This window comes from Colobus angolensis, unplaced genomic scaffold, assembly GCF_000951035.1.
Source record: "Colobus angolensis palliatus isolate OR3802 unplaced genomic scaffold, Cang.pa_1.0 Scaffold465, whole genome shotgun sequence".
Lineage (NCBI taxonomy): Eukaryota > Metazoa > Chordata > Mammalia > Primates > Cercopithecidae > Colobus > Colobus angolensis.
The window spans coordinates 2,187,151-2,206,618 of NW_012118099.1; the positions used below are offsets into that span (position 1 = coordinate 2,187,151).

At 37.1% G+C, this 19,468-nt stretch overlaps 1 protein-coding gene across 5 annotated transcripts in view; it reads left to right on the forward strand.

Moving 5' to 3' along the window:
- The window catches only part of APC (adenomatous polyposis coli), a 147,168-nt gene that overhangs the window by 24,062 nt on the left and 103,638 nt on the right, over positions 1–19,468 (forward strand). The window contains exons 1-2 of one of the 5 annotated variants that reach the window (XM_011958284.1): positions 5,216–5,282; positions 5,713–5,820. The exons of 2 other annotated variants lie outside the window; for them this stretch is intronic. The gene's annotated coding sequence lies outside the window, so the exon portion shown is untranslated. Of the gene's footprint in view, positions 1–5,215; positions 5,283–5,712; positions 5,821–19,468 lie in introns of those variants that run through there. 2 more of the 5 variants (XM_011958283.1, XM_011958286.1) reach the window with 2 other exon arrangements.

Below are 19,468 nucleotides of genomic sequence, written 5' to 3' on the forward strand. Positions count from 1 at the left end.
TTGTGATATACACCATGAGATATGAGAGAAAATCAGGTGTGGGCTTTTCCCTTGGGATTTTTATAGTCGGGAATGGGATAGAAGGTGTATATACACAAGTACAAAATGTATTTGTGCCATAAAAGATGGAGGAACAATGAAGGGAAGAAGAGTTGAATTGATTCTAGGTGGGTTGCTGGATACTTCGTGGGAATTTATGTTTAAGCCAAACCATGATTTGGGCCAGTAGAGCAATTAATCATCCTTTACTTTAAAAAATTCAGTTTTTAAAGCTTGTTCATAGTACATAATGATCCTTATTACAGCTCTGCAAGATAAGTCAGTTATTCCCATTTTATAGATGAAGGAGTAGTCAAGTCTTAGAAAAGTTAAATGACTTTTCCAGCGTTATCAAGCTACAAAGTAAAAGATTCAGAACTTGAACCTAAGTCTTCAATCTCCATATGCTGGAGCCTTCTAAAGTATCTCAGTAGAGTAGCAAAGAGCTATACGAGCAAGAAGCTCTAAGTTTTAGAAAGGGCTGATTAGTTAATTTTATTATTAGGATGCAAATTCTGAAATAGTTGGAGATAAAGCTATAGTATGGTCAGCAGAATAATGGCTCCCTACAAATGTCTGCTTCCTAGTCCCCAGAATCCATGAATATGTTAGGTTATGTGACAAAAGGGAATTAAGATGGCTAATGAGGTAACTTGAAAATAGGAAGATCATCCTGGATTATTGAGGTGGGCCAAATGTAAGGGTCTTTAAAGCGTAGCTTACTTAAGAGTGGAAGAGGGAGGCAGAAAAATGAGAGTCAGAGAAGAAAAGTTGAGAAGGAGCAAGGTCAGTCCTACAGAATGAGAAAGACTCAATCCACCATTGCTTGCTCTGAAGATGAAGGCAAAGTGCTATGAACCATAAAATGCAGTGCATCTGTAGAAGCCAGAAAGGATAAGAAAACAGATTCCCCCTTGGAGCCTCTAGAAAGAAGTGCAGCCTTGCAGACACCTTGATTTTAGCTTAGTGAGACCATTTTAGACTTCTAACCTACAAAACTGTAAGTTATCAAATTTGTGTTTTAAGACACGAAATTTGTGGTAATTTATTTTGGCAGCCATAGGAAATTTAATATGCTTAGGATGTATTTTAGTGTAGGAAGACTAATTAACATGACCTCAGGGCACTCCATGACTAAACTCCAAACTGTCTCAGTTCCACTGTCAGCAGTGGAAAAAGGCATGGAATGTTCTTGAGCAAAAGTGTGAATAACTATTTTGATGTTTGCTGATTAGAGAGGATATTGGCGAGGAAAATTAATTAAGATTCTGTTAGATGCTAGGAACACTTCTTTTGAGACTCACTCCTTGAGGTAACATAGAACATACAGGTAAGTCTTGCCCATAGAAGACTGTGAATATATCTCCCGGTCCTGAGTGGCTACTCACGTCTGTAATCACAGCACCTTGGGAGGCCAAGGCAAGAGGATCACCTGAGGTCAGAGGTTCGAGGTTACAGGGAGCTATGTTCACGCCACTACACTCCAGCCTCTGGGTGACACAGCAAGACCTTGTCCCTAAAAAAAAAGGGAGATAGTTAGATGGATGGATAGATAGATATAGATAGACACGAGTCAAGATCTCCCACTTAGTTTATACATCATTGAAAATCTCATTGCCATTGTAACATTTCACCTCGTTCTCATATCCCATGAAAAATACAGAACCAATTTAGCACACATCTAACTTACCTCTTCTTAGGCTTTTCCATCGTACCGTAACTAACTATAAATCCAAACACTGAAAGGTTTCTAAATCTGAGCTTTATTTGATGCCTTAGTACTTGTAGAAGTGAAATTTACACTAGTAACTTTTTTCAATGCATAATTATTATTTTGAAAGAAAAAAAACTTGTTGATATCTGTAGGCATAACTCTATTCTATGTCTAAGGCCTTTAGTAAAGAGAAGTAGTTTATCAATAAAGCACCAGAGTCAATTAAGGCGACTGAAAGGAGCACTAATTTTAACTCATTTTACACTAGTTAATATTGTCAGTATTCTTCTTGTCAGTTTTTTAAACCACAAGTCTTAAATTAGGCCAAAAGTGCCTAGGTAAAAATGGAATGGAAAGGATTTTGTGTGTGTGTGTGTGTGTTTAGATAGAGTCTTGCTTTGTTACTGAGGCTGGAGTGCAGTGGTGTGATCTCGGCTCACTGCAGCCCCCGCCTTCCAGGTCCAAGAGATTCTCGTGCCTCAGCCTCCCCAGTAGCTGGGGAATGTAATATTTAAGACATTAAGAATCCTATTAATTCTATTTAGTCATTTTTTTTTGTAGCTGCAGAAGGTTCAGAAGGGTTTTTTTAAGTTGAATTATATGTTCATATTTGCAGCATTTACATATGAAACCATTTACTAAAAGCAGTGAAGCTGGTTATAACAAACACTGATACTGAAAATAAGAGATATGTTTGTCAGTGTGGTCTTTAAACAGTATTACACAATTTATTGCTGTTTCATTTTGATCAGAAAAAATTTGCATATATATAGAGAGAGATGTGGTCTCTGTTGCACAGGCTGGAGTACAGTGGTGAGATCTCGGCTCACTGCAGCCTCTACCTCCTGGGTTCAAGTGATTCGCCCACCTCAGCCTCTTGAGTAGCTGGGACCACAGGTGCGTGCCACCACAGCTGGCTAATTTTTTTGTATTCTTGGTAGAAATGAGGTTTTACCATGTTGCTTATGCTGGTCTTGAACTCCTGAGCTCAAGCGATCTGGCCAAGCTCAAGCGATCTGGCCACCTCAGCCTCCCAAATTCCTGGGATTATAGGCATGAGCCACTGCACCCCGCCCAGAAAATATTTTTAATGCATATATGTATATGTAGTATAAATAACATCTTCAATTAAATAGAGATGGCAGAAGCTTTATTCTGAGGTATGTACAAACTTGGTAACACAAGGTTATGCTTCAGTAATTTTCCATGTTGAAATTTGGCCCAATATACTTTGATTATACATCTATATTTAATTATGGTTTTTAAAATAGCTAAGCAGTTTTAAAAATTCAAATTAAACTTTTGTGGGAACTCTACTGGTTTGAAAAATATTACTGAGTAATTGGCAACATTGTAAAATATAAAATTTTTGACTTGGCTTTCTTTTAGATTTGAAGCATAGTGACTAATAAATATATAATTGTCATAGTTTTCTTTACAACTCTGTCATTTAAGTCACGGATGAGTATCTATGATACATGCAGTAAAAATTTAGACAAACATTTTTGGCTATAAATTGGTTTACTAAAAGCTTGAATCATAGTCTGAGTCAAGAGTAATAGGCTTACAATTGTGTCTTAGGGTACTAAGAAGTTCTTTTGAGGAGCTTTTAAATTGTATTCTTTGTTTTGAAAAACTTTTCCTTCTGGAAGTTCTAGGCCTTATGAGAAATTACCTATTCTGAATTTGTCACAAATAATGACATAAATAAGTCCTGTGCAGTGAATCATGTGCTTTCAGTAAGAGGATTTTGAAAGCCTTTTGTAAAACGAAGTCATTCCCATAATAGAGTTATTTAGGATAGAATCAAATTGATTTACATGCTTTATTTATTTCAAATATGAAAGGAAATTGTTTCTAAATATATTTAAACTTTTAATAGAACAGTAGTATGCCATCAGTGTGGAAATAACTCACTTGTTAATTAAATAAATATTTAGGGTGTATTTGCTATATATCAGGCATTATAACACAGGGACTAATGAAGGAGGAAAGAAAACAAAAGCACGAAAGAAGAGCAGAAATAGCTCCATAATCTTACTTTCCGGGGATAACTTCTACAGACATTTTGTTGTGTGTCTATTACTTTTCTGATATATACATTTTTTAATAAAATGGAATTGCCTCAGATATGCTATTTAATAGCTTGCTGCTTTTCATACTATTTGAAAATTAAGAAAAGATATAATATATCTTTATAATATGCTTCATTTAAAAACTTTAAGCCGGGCACAGTGGTTCACGTCTGTAATCCCAGCACTTTGAGAGCCCGAGGTGGGCAGATCACGAGGTCAGGAGATTGAGACCATCCTGGCCAACATGGTGAAACCCCGTCTCTACTAAAAATTCAAAACTTAGCTGGGCATGGTGGCATGTGCCTGTAGTCCCAGCTACTCAGGAGGCTGAGGCAGGAGAATTGCTTGAACCTGGGAGGTGGAGGTTGCAATGAGCCAAGACTGCACTACTGCATTCCAGCCTGGCAACAGAGCAAGACTCCATCTCAAAAGAAAAAAAAAAAAAAAAAAGTGAAATACAGTATCCTTTTACATTTTAAATAGATAATAGAAACTGGTTTCCCCCCCATTTAAACCAGAATTTAAGTTTAACTTTATAAATTCTTGACAATTTGGATTTTGTCATTCAACCTCATAAAATTAGTTATTTAAGCTTCACCTGGTTAGGTTTAAATGCAATGCAATTTGTGTTAAAATACTACATTAAAGCCTCAGATTTTTGCTAATAGCACTTCTATGTATGTGTTAGGGACTGCTCTAAATACTGCTTCATATATATTAACTCCTCTACTCTGTACTTCTATTCCCATTTTATAGAGGAGGAAATTGAAACACTGAGAGGTTAAGTAACTAAAGTTGCAGAGCTAGAGTGACAGGAGTAAAGCTTCAACCCAGGCAACCCAGACTTCAGAGTTCTCATCTCAACTACTAAGCTGCTAGCATAGCTTTTCTGGTAACTATTTTTAATTCAAATATAATTCGAGTGATCTATCTAACAAGTCATCACTCTAACAACTCAGTGACTTGTAATGTAAAATTATTCATTGTAATACATTTAATATAATTGTTTCTTTGTGCTGTGCTGCAAAAATCATAGCAAATGAGATGTAATTTATCACTCTCCCTCCCACCTCCAGCATCTTGTGCTAATCCCTCTGCCCAGCGGACCTCCCCTCACTCTCTATTATGCGTGTCAACTCCCATCAACTTCCTTGCTTGCTGGGGACTGGGGCCGTAAGGGCATACCCCCGAGGGGTGCGGGGCTAGGGCTAGGCCGGCTGTGCGGTTGGGCGGGGCCCTGTGCCCTGTGCCCCGCTGCGGAGTGCGGGTCGGGAAGCGGAGAGAGAAGCAGCTGTGTAATCCGCTGGATGCGGACCAGGGCGCTCCCCATTCCCGTCGGGAGCCCGCCGATTGGCTGGGTGTGGGCGCACGTGACCGACATGTGGCTGTATTGGTGCAGCCCGCCAGGGTGTCACTGGAGACAGAATGGAGGTGCTGTCGGACTCGGAAATGGGGTAGGTGCTGGAGCCACCATGGCCAGGCTTGCTGCAGGGGTAGGGGGAAGGTGGTTTTCCCTCGCACTGTCTTAAATCGATGGTCTTTCCTTGGCACAGGGTCCACTGCCGCATGCCAAACGAGGAGGCAGGGGCGTAGCCCCCCCCCCCCCCCCCCCCTCCAGCTCTGGAGATGGATTTCCTGTACTTCGGATCCAGGGTTTTTGACAGAAGAGGAAGAAGGGGGAAGGGTAGAAGGGCTAAGGGGAGTCTGCTGAGAAAAAGTTGTTTTTGAGACTAGAAGGGGTTTTTGTTTTTATAATGCCATTTGACAGAGTGGAATAACAGTATCTAAGGAAACGGGTAGAGGACAACAAAGAATGGGCATATTCATAGCGAGGAGCAAAAGCTCTAGCCCATTGAAAGGCTTCTTTTCCTCCCTGGCGACAAGGACACATGCAGTGGTGGCCAAAAGAGAGAGGAGACAAAACCGCTGCAGATGGCTGATGTGAATCTAGTGGAAAGAGCTACCGGGAATGAGAGAAAGAGGAGGAGGCAGGTACTGCAGAGCGTGAGTGGTGGTGTTGGTTGATGAAATATTGGTCACCAGTAGTGTGCTTGCTTTTGTAAAACATCTAAGTAAACTCCCTGTGAATAGGGTGGCAAAAAGATACCAGTGTCTTTGTTAGTTACAAAATGCAGTGGTAGTGGCTTTTTGCGGATGACTGCAGTAGTGCTTTTTCTCCCTCTGTTAGGCTGAAAAGACAACTGCAGAGGAATAAGAAATCGTGCAGCAAATACTGGGGGTAGAAGCCCATTTACAAGAAGCCATAGTTTATAAATGCAGCCTGAACAGGAGAAAAAAAATTACTGTTTTTTAAAGTAGGAAAAATGTCAGGCTATAAATGTTTTGTCAGTGGAATGTATTGGACACTTTGATTCTACATCACGAAAGAGATGCACAAATTCTTTGATTTAACATAAATCCTATAGGAAATCTTAATAAATTATGTATGAAACAGTGGATCTTTTCCTTTGTTAGTGAAGCTTTTATGCCATTAATTAGGTCATTCAAGAGCAAACCACTTTATAATGTAAATTACTTTGTGAAAAATTATGGTGAACAAATTTTTGTAGGCCTAATATTTAAGACCTATATTTAAGTAATTTTATATTTCTCTTTGGTTGCTTTTAGATCACACTGAATAAAGTCTACAGGCAAATATTTTAAAGCAACATGACTTTTCTTCTAGATGTATTTCTGTCTAGTGAATACTCGTATACTCTTGATACAAAGTGTTTTTATTGAGCTTATTTTTTTTCCTTTACCTAAATATAAAAGCCTATCTTTATGCATATTTATATAGCCAACCTGCCACACCTCCCCATCCCTGAACAAGGATGGCAGTGGCTTTGTAAAGCCCTCCAGGGTCAGTGACAGTGCCTCTTAAATAATGTTTATGTAATAGAAAGTCCTAAGATGACCTATTATATTGTTTTAGTAATATTTTCAAGATAATACGGAATTGGGCTGGCTTAGATAAAAAAGATACATAAATTTTTCACTGATAAATTTAAACAGTTCTTTAAAAAATTATACCTGTTTTGAGAATTACTTGATCATGGATGTCAGGGTTGATAGTACTTAGGAGCCGGGCGTGGTGGCCTATGCCTATAATTCCAGCTAAACAGGAGGCTGAGGGAAGCTGAGGCAGGAGGATCACTTGACCCTCAGAGTTCAAGACCAGCCTGGGCAACCAAGCAAGACCTTATCTCAAAAAAAAGTACTTAGAGTCTCTTTTTTTAAACCTGATGGAAACTATAGCTAGAACTAAAGATGTCACATTAAAATTCCAAATGAAGTTTAACAGCTAATATTGCTCAGTTCTTTGAATTTCATTAGCATAGTGTTTGAGAGTCTATAAAATTATTATTTTTACATAAATTACCTTCTTTTACCATTTTAGCAGCTCAGTGTAGCATTATTTTTATTTTAAATGTTAGAGACTCCTAATCAAGTATGTTGTGACTTTATCCAAGGTCAAATATTGTGTAACAATGTAAAGAACCCAAGTCTTCTATTTTATTCTAATTCTATAAAACTATAATACCTCTTATTACATACATACAAAATAATATATAACAGAGGTAATTTGAAAAGCAATGTAAGTCACTGACAAATTATTCAAAAAATGAAAAGGCAATCCTACTTGGTTGTGAATTTTTATCTACAATGTAAGAATCCTTTATAAAATACCTGGTGACTAAGCAAATGGAGAAGCAGCAGTTTTCACAATGACATTCATAAACAACTTTTTAAAGATCGTGTTATTAATCATACGAACACATCTAAGTAGAACAGTGTTAGATTGAGAGGTTTTTCTGAATTAAATAAGAAATAAAGAAGTAAAGTTTATTTCATTCCTCTTGTAGTATATCTAATTTATGACTGAGCTGTTGGCTTTAGTGGTCTTTGAAATTATTCACTGATATAGCATGAATTGTGCTATTAAGGAATTTAAAATTAAATATTCATAAATGTTTTATGAACTGAATTTAAGCTATTGAAGTTTTTGTTTTTTGTTTTTTCTTTTCTTTTCTTTCTTTTTTTTTTTCCTCAAAAAAAAAAAAGGGGTCTGTCTTTGTCAACCCAGGCTGGTGTGCAGTCACAAACATGGCTCACTGTAGCTTCAACCTCCCAGGCTCAAGTGATGCTCCCGCTTCAGCCTCCCAGGTAGCTGGGACTACAGGCATACACCACCATGCATAGCTAATTTTTGTGTTTTTTGTAGAGATGGGGTTTCGCCAGGTTGCCCAGGCTGGTCTCGAACTTCTGAGCTCAAATGATCCTCCCACCTCAGCCTCCCAAAGTGCTGGGATTATAGGTGTAAGCCACTGTGAAGTTTCTCATTTGCATTAATTGCTCTGTAGATTTTACCATTTTTGTCTGTTTTATAAACTATTACTCATTTTATGAAATTTAACCAATCTTTTATACTTGTATATGTTTAAATGTTCTCTTCAATTTCGATCTCCCTTCTCCCCCTTTTCTTGTATTAGAATCTAAAACCTACTTATGTGGCACATAAAATGGGATAGAGTATTATGGTTCAGAAAAGATGGGTAATAGTTTAGGAAATACATTCACTACATATTTATTAGGATATCTTCTAAATATCATCTATGAAAGATGCTGGAGTCAAATAAGACATGTAAACTAATCTCTAAGAAACTCATGGTAGAATTATGTGAGATTTCATTGCAAGTTATACACTGCTTTTGCTACTCCTAGGATATTTAAAGATTTATATAATCTAAGATATCCTCTAATTTAGAAGAATATGGTGGATTGCTCTTTGAAACACCGCTTTTTCATAAAATCTGCTTAGAGTCACAGAGATTTTCTGAAAACTAAATTACTTTTGAAGTACTAAGTATCTTGAATGTACAGTGAAAACTTCCATTGAGTGAATAATGTTCTCAAAAGTTGATTTTGTAAATCAAATCATACATCAGTTGATACAAGGTAAGCCTTCTCCCCTTTATTCTCACACCCTGCTCCCATTCCTCGTGTTTTTAAATACGCATAAATTCTTGAGAAGTGGTTAGCATCATTTTGTGAATCTATTTTTTTACAGTTAATGAGATTTTTTTTAAAAAATGTATTGCGATAAATATACATAAAATTTACCATCTTAAGCACTTTTAAGTGTACAGTTCTGTGGCATTAAGTACATTCACATTGTTGTGCAACCATCACCACACCCATCTCTAGAAATTTTTAATCTTCACTAATTAAAACTCTCTATGCACATTAAACACTAACACGGCATTTTCCCCTCCCCCAACCCTTGGTAACCACCACTCCACTTTTTGTCTCAATGAATTTGATTATTCTAGGAACCTCAAATAAGAAAAACCATTTAATATTCATTCTTTTGCAACTGGCTTATTTCACTTAGCATAATGTCTCAAAGATTCATCCATACTGTAGCATGTGTCAGAATTTCCTTCCTTTTTAAGTCTAAATGATGTTCCATTGCATGTATATGCCACATTTTGTCCATTCTTCTGTCAGTGGACACTTCAGGTTGTTTCCACCTTTTGTCTATTGTGAATGATGCTGCTACAAACGTGGGTGTGCAAATGTCTGCTTGGGTTTTACTTTTTTGTGTGTACTTAAACCTGTGTTTTTAATTTACATAATTTTTGAATATTATTAACTCAATACTGTTTTTGCCATCTATCCATTTTACTTTATGTCTATCTAGTTTGTGATGCTAACTCTGCTGTATAGTATTCTATAGTACCTATCACTGTTCCTCCAGTGAAGGCCATAAGTTTTCTCCAAATCCCATTAACCACAAACACCTTTATGGTATACATTCTTGTACATGTCTCCTTAGGGACTATGTTATTTATGTATTTCTGTATAACAAATTGTACCAAAACTTAGTGGTTTAAACAGTTTCTGTGGGGCAGGAATTCAGGAATATCTTAGTTGGATGGTCTGACTCAGGCAGGATCTCTTATAAAGTTGCAGTCATGATGTCAGTCACAGATAAAGTCATCTGAAGGGCTTGACTAGACTGACGGATCTTCTTCCAAGATGGCTAACTCGCATAGTCTCAGTTTTTCATTGGCTATTGGCAAGAGACCTCAATTCCTTGTCATGTGGGCCTCTCCATGGGGCTGCTTGAGTGTCTATAACATAGCAGCTGACTTCCCTCAATGATTCTAATAGAAAGGCCATTTATGACCTAGACTCAGAAGCCACACACCATCGCTTCTGCTGTATTCTCTTTATTAGAAGTACGTCACTAAGTCCAGCCCACCCAAGGGAGGAATTAGGATCCACCTCTTAAAGAAGTAGGGTGAAAGAATTTATGATGTATTTTAAGATCATTACATCGACCAGTGAAACAGTTTCATTGGATTGATCTCTGGTAGAGGGATCACTGGATTATAGGGCATTGTTTCCTATTTCAGATGTAACAAATTAACACAAATTTAGTGGTTTAAGACAACGCAGATGGATTATCTTGCAGTCCTGGAGATCAGACACGGTTTTCACTGGACCAAAATCAAGATATCAGTGGCTTTGCGTTTCCTCCAGAGAGTCTATGGAAGAATCAATTTTCTTGCTTTTCTTCAGGTTCTTGGCATTCCTTGTCTCATGGCCTGTTTCTCCATCTTCAGTGCCAGCAGCATTCTAAATCTCTCTCTGAATCTGACCCTCTGCTGCTCTTGTCACATATTCTTCTCTGACCCTTCTGCCTCCTTCTTAAAAGAACCTTTATGATTACATTGGGTCCACCCAGATAATCCAGGAAATCCTGCTTCAAGATCCTTAACTTAGTCACATCTGCAAAGTTCCTTTAGCCACATAAGGTAACACATTCATAAGTTTTGGGGACTAGGATTTGGCCATCTCTGTGGGGCCATACACAGGCATACTCATCTGTTCTCCATTTTTTTAAGCTGAAGGATTTTTTTAGTTATTTTTACTTTTGCAAATGAGTGTTACTTCCTTTTGGTAAATTCAGATTTTCATTTACGAAGTTTGTTTAAAGTATAGTGTAATATATAATGATCACCAAGATGGTAAGCAGATACTCATTGTTCAATTAGATGCTTGATTTTATCATCACTTAATGTATATCAGTGTATCAGCTACTTCTGACATAGTCTGTAACAGAAACGTTAAAGCAACACGGCCTTATTAAATTTCTCTTTGTACCTTGTAGACTTGTTATAACACCATTTCTGTGGGCGCTCTATTGAAACTTCAGCTTCCTTACACTGGGAAGTCACTAAAGCTTGATGTTATTCCATTCCGTATTTATACATTGTACCTCCTTCTGTTGTTCCCTGATTCCTTTGCACTGTATTTCAGCTAAATTAGATGACTCTTTCCCCAAATATATATATCATTTTTCCAACCTCTGACCTTTGATCATTCTTTTCCTTCTCCTGGAATACTGTCCTCATATTTATGTTTGTTATAATCATGCCATCTCTTAAGTTCCCTTCTAAAATGGCTTTTACATTTTGAACCCTTTCCTCAGTTTTCTCAGCAAGGTATGACTTTTGTAGCATTCTCTGTCAGTGCTTTTCAACCCAAATTTGGCCTTGAATTCTAGGTAATTTCATCTTAGCCTGGGTCCCTTGTCAGAGTCCTGAGGTCAGGCCTTTTGTGAAATACTTTGGGAAGTCATCTAGGGGATGTAGAAGTATAGACCTGAAAAGAGTGAGACAGAGAAAGAAGGACAGCTAGTAGAAACATGTTCTCAAGTTGGTCATCACTTTGGACAGTTGTGGTTTGACCTGCCAGGACTTTCTGAGGGACCATATATAGAATGTAACTCTGAATTGTCCTCCCAAGGGAAAAATCTATATACTAGCTCCTGTTCCCCTTTGGTCAATAATTGCCCCATTAAGTGTTTAGTCTTTTATTGGTTGTACATGCATTAATGTTGGGAACACAGGTGTCAGAGATTCCCTAGGACAGAAAACAAAGGATACCTCGTGCCCCTCATGTGCCATTAGTTTCCATCTGCTGTAAGCCGATTGCTGCAGCCAAGACAACGTGAAGTGGAACACAAAAATCTATTTGTATACTGATCCTATTTACCCATTCTCTTGAATAGTCCCCCCTTTGCTAAATAATAAGCTACCTGAGAACAAGGAACTTGTCAACTTATCTTTTCTCCCTATATTATTTTCCCAGAGCCACTGTAACAAAGTACCAATGACTGATAACTTAAAAGAATAGAAATGTATTTTCTTACACTTCTGGAAGCTGGAACTCTGAAATCAATGGGTTGGCAAGGTTAGTTCCTTCTGATGAGGGAGAATCAGTTCTGTGTCTCTTTCCTAACTTTTAATGGTTGCCTGAAATCCTTGGCATTCCTTGGCTTGAAGCTTCCTCACTCCAATCTCTGCTTCTGTTATCACATGGCATTCTCCCTGTGTGTCTCTGTGTCCCTGTTTCTTCACATGGTCTTCTTACAAGGTTGCTGAATTATCTAGTAAGCAGATATTCATTGTTCAATTAGATTCTTGGTTTTATCATCACTTAATTTATATTGGTGTATCAGCTACTTCTGACATAGTCTGTAATAGAAACTGAGAAACATTAAAGCAACACGGCCTTATTACATTTCTCTTTGTGTCTTTTAGACTTGTTGTAACACTATTTCTATGGGTACTCTATTGAAACTTGATCTGTCATTGTCTTACCAGTCATTGAATTTAGGGCCCACTCTAATCCAGTATGACCTCATCTCAAACTTGATCCATTTATGAAGACTCTGTCCCCAAATAAGGTCACATTTGACGTAACATTGTTTGGTGTTTTTTTTGTTTTTTTTTCTCTGTTGCCCAGGCTAGAGTAGCTTCTGGGCTCAAGCAGTCCTCCCAACTCAGCCTCCGAAGTAGCTAGGATTACAAACATGTGCTACCACAGCTGGCTAATTTTTGATTTTTTTTCTTAAGGACAGGGTCTCACTATATTGCACAGGCTGGTCTCGACCTCCTGTCTACCAGTGATCCTCCCACCTCAGCTTCCCAGAGTGCTGGGATTACAGGTGTGAGCCACTGTGCTCACACCTGTAACATATCTTTTTATGAAACACAGTTCAATCCATAACACTCCCTTAATACTTGGTACTTTGTAAATAATAAGATACCTAAATATGGTACATTGTGAATAACAAGGTGTATTGTTTTACTCTTTTAATGGAAAAGTCATCTTAGACATTCTATGAATTTGTACCCTCTCTTTCTGTTGTCTGCCCTCTGTGGCTGATAATGCACCCTTTCTGTTCCTTCTTACATGTATATTTGTCTTTTATGTGACTGTCGCTGAGTAAAGCATTTTGGGAATTACAAAAGCTAAGTATTAGATATAGACCTTGTCTTCAAGATGTTTATGCTCCAGCTGGGAAGACAAAACACCTCAAGGTAAAATGGAATAATTAGAGAACAGTTAGGCCAAATCGTATAGTATTTACTGTTCAGTTAGCAGGAAGATTCATTATTGGCTAGAGATGTCAGGAAGGTTTTGTGTAAGCAACTGAGCCGGGCCTTAAAGGATGAGGATATCTTATAACAGCAGAGGAAAAAAGGATGTGGTATTCAGAAAGGGGAAGAGTTATAAACAAAAATGCAAAGGTAAGAAAGAGTTTGTAGAGAAAAGTGAGGAGAGACTTACTTAAGGAAGGTTATCTTGGAACTTAATAGGCATTAAGTTTGGAAGGTAGATTATTATCAGATACAATAGATAGTAAACACCAGACAGAAGTTATACAGTCTTTAAGAGCATGAGCATTAAAAACAAATACAGATTTGAATTCTGGCATAGCCTCTTGATCTATGTTCTTAGGAAAGTTATCTACTGTTTTAAAGTTCCATTTTTCTTAACTCAAAAGTGAGTTACACTACCTCACAGGTGGTTGTGAGGATTAAATGAGTTAATATATAGAAAGCATTTATAGTACATCAGATATTGTAAGTACTAAATAAATATCAGACTTTCTGAATTTCACATATCAAATACATGAAAAATAAGGGCATATATAGGATTTAAATAATATGCTATAGTCAGTAAAGAGTTATAGAACTTCATATACTTTTCCTTTTAAAAACTTTTTAGTACAATATCTATGAAAATTCGTCATGTTCTTGACTACAAGACAAACCTTTAAAAATTTTCAAATGGTAACAATTTTATAAGCAACAGTCTTCCATTAATCTAATAAACAATATATCAATGACAATAAAAAGATGACTCAAAAAGCTTTATATACCTAGCAATTGAGATGGATCTTTGAAGTATCCCCTAGATCAAAGAGGAAATCAAGATGGAAGTTATGAGTTATCTAGAAATAAAGAGAAGAACACTTCATACTAAAACCTGTGGAATGTAGATAAGGCTGTACTAAGAGAAAAATTGATGTCCTTAAAATGTATATCATTAAGGAAGAAACGAATAAGTGAATGTTTAAGTGAAGTGAGGAAATAAACGAATTAATATTCATTTTATTATTATTGTTATTATTATTTTTTTTTGAGATGAAGTCTCACTCTGTCGCCCAGACTGGAGTGCAGCGGCACAATCTCGGCTCGCCGCAACCTCCACCTCAAGCGATTCTCCTGTCTCAGCGACACCCCCACCACCCCATAGCTGGGACTACAGGCATGTGCCACCACACCTGGCTAATTTTTGTATTGTTAGTAGAGACAGGATTTCACCATGTTGGCCAAGCTGGTCTCAAACTCCTGACCTGCCTCCCAAAGTGTTGGGATTACAGGCATGAGCCACCACGCCAGCCTTTCATTTTAAATAACTATTAAAAATAACAAAGTAAGCCAATGGAAAATAAGAGGATATAATTAGTAAAGATAAAGAAATTGATAAAATTGCAAATAAAGTAGTGGAAAGGACATGTTGATGTTTTTGTTTGTTTTGGTAAACACCAATAAAATAAATGAAACCCTAGAAAGTTTAAAGGAATAAAAGAGAAACAGAACACCAATGAGAAAAGATACCTTCAGATAAAGAATTTTTAAATGAGAGAGAGAATATATACAACTCCGACAATACATTTGTAAAACTAGAGGAAATAGTTTACTAGTGAACTATTAATGAATAAAATTAATACAAGGTGGAGAAAGCATGAAAAGACTAAACCTCAGAAGAAACTTTAAAATACTTTAAAAAAATCTTAGCTCTAAAATGGCACCTCTTTTGAGTATCCATCACTTTGATAAGAAAAAAGGCACCTTCTGATTTGAATTCTAGCTGACTTTCAAAGAATAGATACTATTCAAACTATTCCAGACCATATAAAAGATGAGACATCTATCAGTTCATTTTGCAAACTAGTGTAAGCTGAATTCAAAACCTTATTTCAAAATACTATAAAAATTTAAAACTATATGTTTTCTCTTTAAAAATTCTAAGTGAAATATGGAGAAATCAACAGGCTCTTAAAAGAATAAAACATGAACAAGTTGGGTTTATTTCAGGAATGGAGGATAGGTCAACATTCAGAAATCTTATAACTGCATCAAGAAATTAAAAGAAAAACGATTTGATTATACAAAAAAGTGCTATTTATGTTCAGCAGCTGCTACTAATAAAAACTTTAAACTCAAAGGAAAATGCCTAAACATGTTAAAAAAATTTACTGAAATCTAAGAGTAAGAATATCAAATAGTGAAATAATATGCCATTCTTATTAAAATTGAGAATAAAATAGTTTAGGTGACCTTTTAAAGTTTCAAGCTAACAATAAAACGTGAAAAAGAGGTGAGGTATAAATGCAGGAAAGAAGAGGCACAAGTATCATCACTTACCGATTATATGATTGCATACCCAGAAAATCCACTGGAAACCCTATTAGAATTCATAGAATCATCTGATAAGGTGGCCACACAAGTATTATGGGTTAAATAGAATTAGTAGCTTTTATATGTAGTAGCAATATTTGTTTTTCTTTATTTCTTTTATTAAAAAGAGATGGTGTCACACGACGTTACCAAGCTGGTCTCAAGTCATCCTCTGGCCCCAGCCTTCCAAAGTGCTGGGATTACAGGCATGAGCTACCACAGCTGACCATTAGCAGTATTTGGTGTGGGTTGGTGGTGGTCATTCACAGCAACTCAAATAGCCAAAAGCCCAGGCATATATTTGATATGAAATGTATAGAGGCATAGGACCTTTTTCTTGAGGGGGAAAAACCCTAGGAAATTTGATTGCAGAGCCTGAATTACTCATGAGATATAGTAAGACTTAGTATGGAAATGTGAGCCTGTCTGAAATTAATATAAATATAATACAGTTACAGTTCTAAGTATGTATGAGAATTGAGCATATAAGAGATACATTTCCATTCAGTGGAAAAGAAATGGTTTAATAGTGCTGATGTAGTTGCACTATTTATTACTACTTTCAGTTATCCATACGAAACACAATAAAGTTAGACCACTACACTCATGCCATACACAACAATAAAAATGCCTTATGAATTAAAGATCTAAGTGTAAAGTAAAATTTCTTATTCAAGCTAGTGAATTAATCTCCCAAATTTATCACCTCTTTCGCATAAGACCCCATTAAAGTGATAGTAAAAACAAAATAAAGATGTGAGCTTACAATGCCATAAAGAGTAAGAGACATTCAAATTGACATTGTAACAAATTTCTGGAAGATGAAGAAATTGTGGGAATTAAAATTGATTGCTGAAAAAAAAATCAGGGATTCTAAGACTTCCTAGTTCTCTGTTCTTTCCAACATGGCAGGTTGGAAATTTAGTATTTAAAAGTAAAATACTAATTTTAGTATTAGGAATTTCCTAATAGCCTTCGAAATTATTTGGGTTACCTTGGGGTGTTTGAAAACCCAAATTGGGAAATTATGCTTTAACCACCAGTTTTTGTAAATTAAGTTTTATTAGAGCACAGGCATGCCCATCTAATTATGTGTTTGGGGCTGCTTTTGTGCTACAGCTATAAAGTCAAGTAGTTGCAACAGAAATCGTATGACCCACAAAGCCTTATAATATTTATTATCTGGCCCTTACAGAAAATGCTTGCCAACCCCTGCTCCTCGTAATTGGGATGGGCGTCTTGAGACCTGCCCACACTTGGTATGGGCTTGGATAGGTCTAGCCAGTGTTATGTAGCTATTTACAGAATGTAAGCAAAGGAAAGAGTGGGGAAAGAATACAACAGTCAGAAGACTGAATATCACCACCTAATGGGGTATTTGTAGGGAAGAGAAAGAGAAATAGAAAATGGTTGTTAAAGAGAAAAGAATTAAAATGGATGAGGTGAATTCTGCTTGGAATTTAAAACTTTTTTGTGTATTATTGATTTTGTATCTGGCAAGCGTAAAATTTTTATATTTCTTTTTTTTTTTTTTTTTTTTTGAGACGGAGTCCCGCTCTGTCGCCCAGGCTGGAGTGCAGTGGCCGGATCTCAGCTCACTGCAAGCTCCGCCTCCCGGGTTTACGCCATTCTCCTGCCTCAGCCTCCCGAGTAGCTGGGACTACAGGCGCCCGCCACCTCGCCCGGCTAGTTTTTGTATTTTTTAGTAGAGACGGGGTTTCACCGTGTTAGCCAGGATGGTCTCGATCTCCTGACCTCGTGATCCGCCCGTCTGGGCCTCCCAAAGTGCTGGGATTACAGGCTTGAGCCACCGCGCCCGGCCAAATTTTTATATTTCTAAGATTTTTCTATTTTGTTTCTTTCCAATCATTACACTGTCTCTTTTTTAAATTTTACTGTGTGAATTAGGACTTCCAGGATTACGTTGACTGAAAGTGTGGATAGTAGACATCTTATTCCTGATTTTAAAGAGAATGTCTGTAACATTTCACTATTAAGAATGAAGTTTACGGCTGGGTGTGGAGCGCCTGTAATCCCAGCAGTTTGGGAGGTGGAGGCAGGCGGATCACTTGAGGTCAGGAGTTTGAGACCAGCCTGGCCAATAAGGTAAAACCCCATCTCTGTAATCCCAGCTACTCAAGAGGCTGAGGCATGACACTTGCTTGAACCTGGGAGGTTGCAGTGAGCCCAGATTGTGCCACTGCACTCCAGCCTGGGCAACAGAGCAAGACTCCATCTGTTAAAACAAACATACTAAAATAGAATGCAGTTTACAAAATTAGCTGAGCATGTTGGCTTGTGTCCATAGTCCCAGTTACTCTAGAGGCTGAAGCAGGAGGGTTACTTGAGGTAGGGAGGTCAAGGCTGCAGTAAGCCTAGGTAACAGAGCAAAACCCTGTCTCAGAAAAAAAGAATGAAGTTTACTTTAGCTTTGACAGTTTCCCTCCTATTTCCAGGTTTTTATGGAAAGTTTTTTCTTTGTCTGAGATGGTTTTTCTTTAGTATTTTCATGTAGCAAGTGACACATATAAATGATCTTATATTGCACTCTACTCGCATTCCTGGAATAAACTCAGCTTCATTCTGCTATAGTTTCTTTACTGTGTGCTATTGTATTCTGCTTCCTAATAATTTCATTTAGATTTTTCGAATCAATATTTGTAAATATTAGCCTGTAATTATTCTTTTTCATACAATCTTTGACCTTTATGTCATGGTTAGATGGGCTTCATGAAATGCATTGGAAAATATTTCCTATTCTTCCATCCTTGGAAGCATAAGATCGGAATAATTTGTTCCTTAAAAGTTTGGTAGAAGGTGTTTGCAAAACCATTCAGATATGGTGTAGAGGAGGATGGGAAAGATATTAATACTTACTGCTCCAATTTTTTTTTTTTTTTTTTTTTTCTGTCTCCCTGACTGGAGTGCAGTGGCACAGTCTCAGCTCACTGCATCCTCCACCTCCTGGGTTCAAGCTAGTCTCCCACCTCAGCCTCCCAGGTAGCTGGGATTACAGGCATATGCCACCACACCTGGCTAATTTTTTGTATTTTTAGTAGAGACAAAATGGGGTGAAACCAACATGGGTTTTCACCATGTTGGACAGACTGGTCTTGAACTCCTGACCTCAAGTGATCCACCCACCTCAGCCCTCCAAAGTGCTGGGATTACGAGCGTGAGCCACCACCACCTGGCCAATGCTTTGCTTTTCAAACTTCTCAAAGAGTATGTAATAAAAAGGAAGACTTACCACCAGACACTATACCTTGATTCTATAAGCAGTGACTATATTTTTGTGTGTTCTTTAAGTGATTTTTTTAATCATTTTGCACTCCTTTATTTTTACTGGAGCAAGAGGGACCACATGAGACATTAATAATCAGCATTCTTTTTTTTTTTTTTTTGGGGTTGGGGGGGAGATGGGCTTTTGCTTGTTTTTTATGTTTGTTTTGTTTTTCATCAACTTCATTTTTACGTCAGCCTCATTCTTCTTAATACCAGTGTAGTATTTCACTGTAGAGATGTGCACTATTTATTTTAACGCAGTTGTGCTTTTATAGCAAATAGAAACTTTCCCATTTGTTTGAAGTACCCTAAGAATCTCCTTTATTACTCCTAGTCTAGTAACGGACATCATTACTTTAGAGAACTCTACTTGGCCATCTGTGTTTCTTACACCCATTAAACAAATTAAAATTAAAATGTTCCATACCATCCTTTGAAGAGGGTATATGCCATTTAAATATCTCTACTTAAAAAAATAAAAGTCTGCTCTCATAAGCAATGAAATGTTTTTCAAACATTTAAATCTC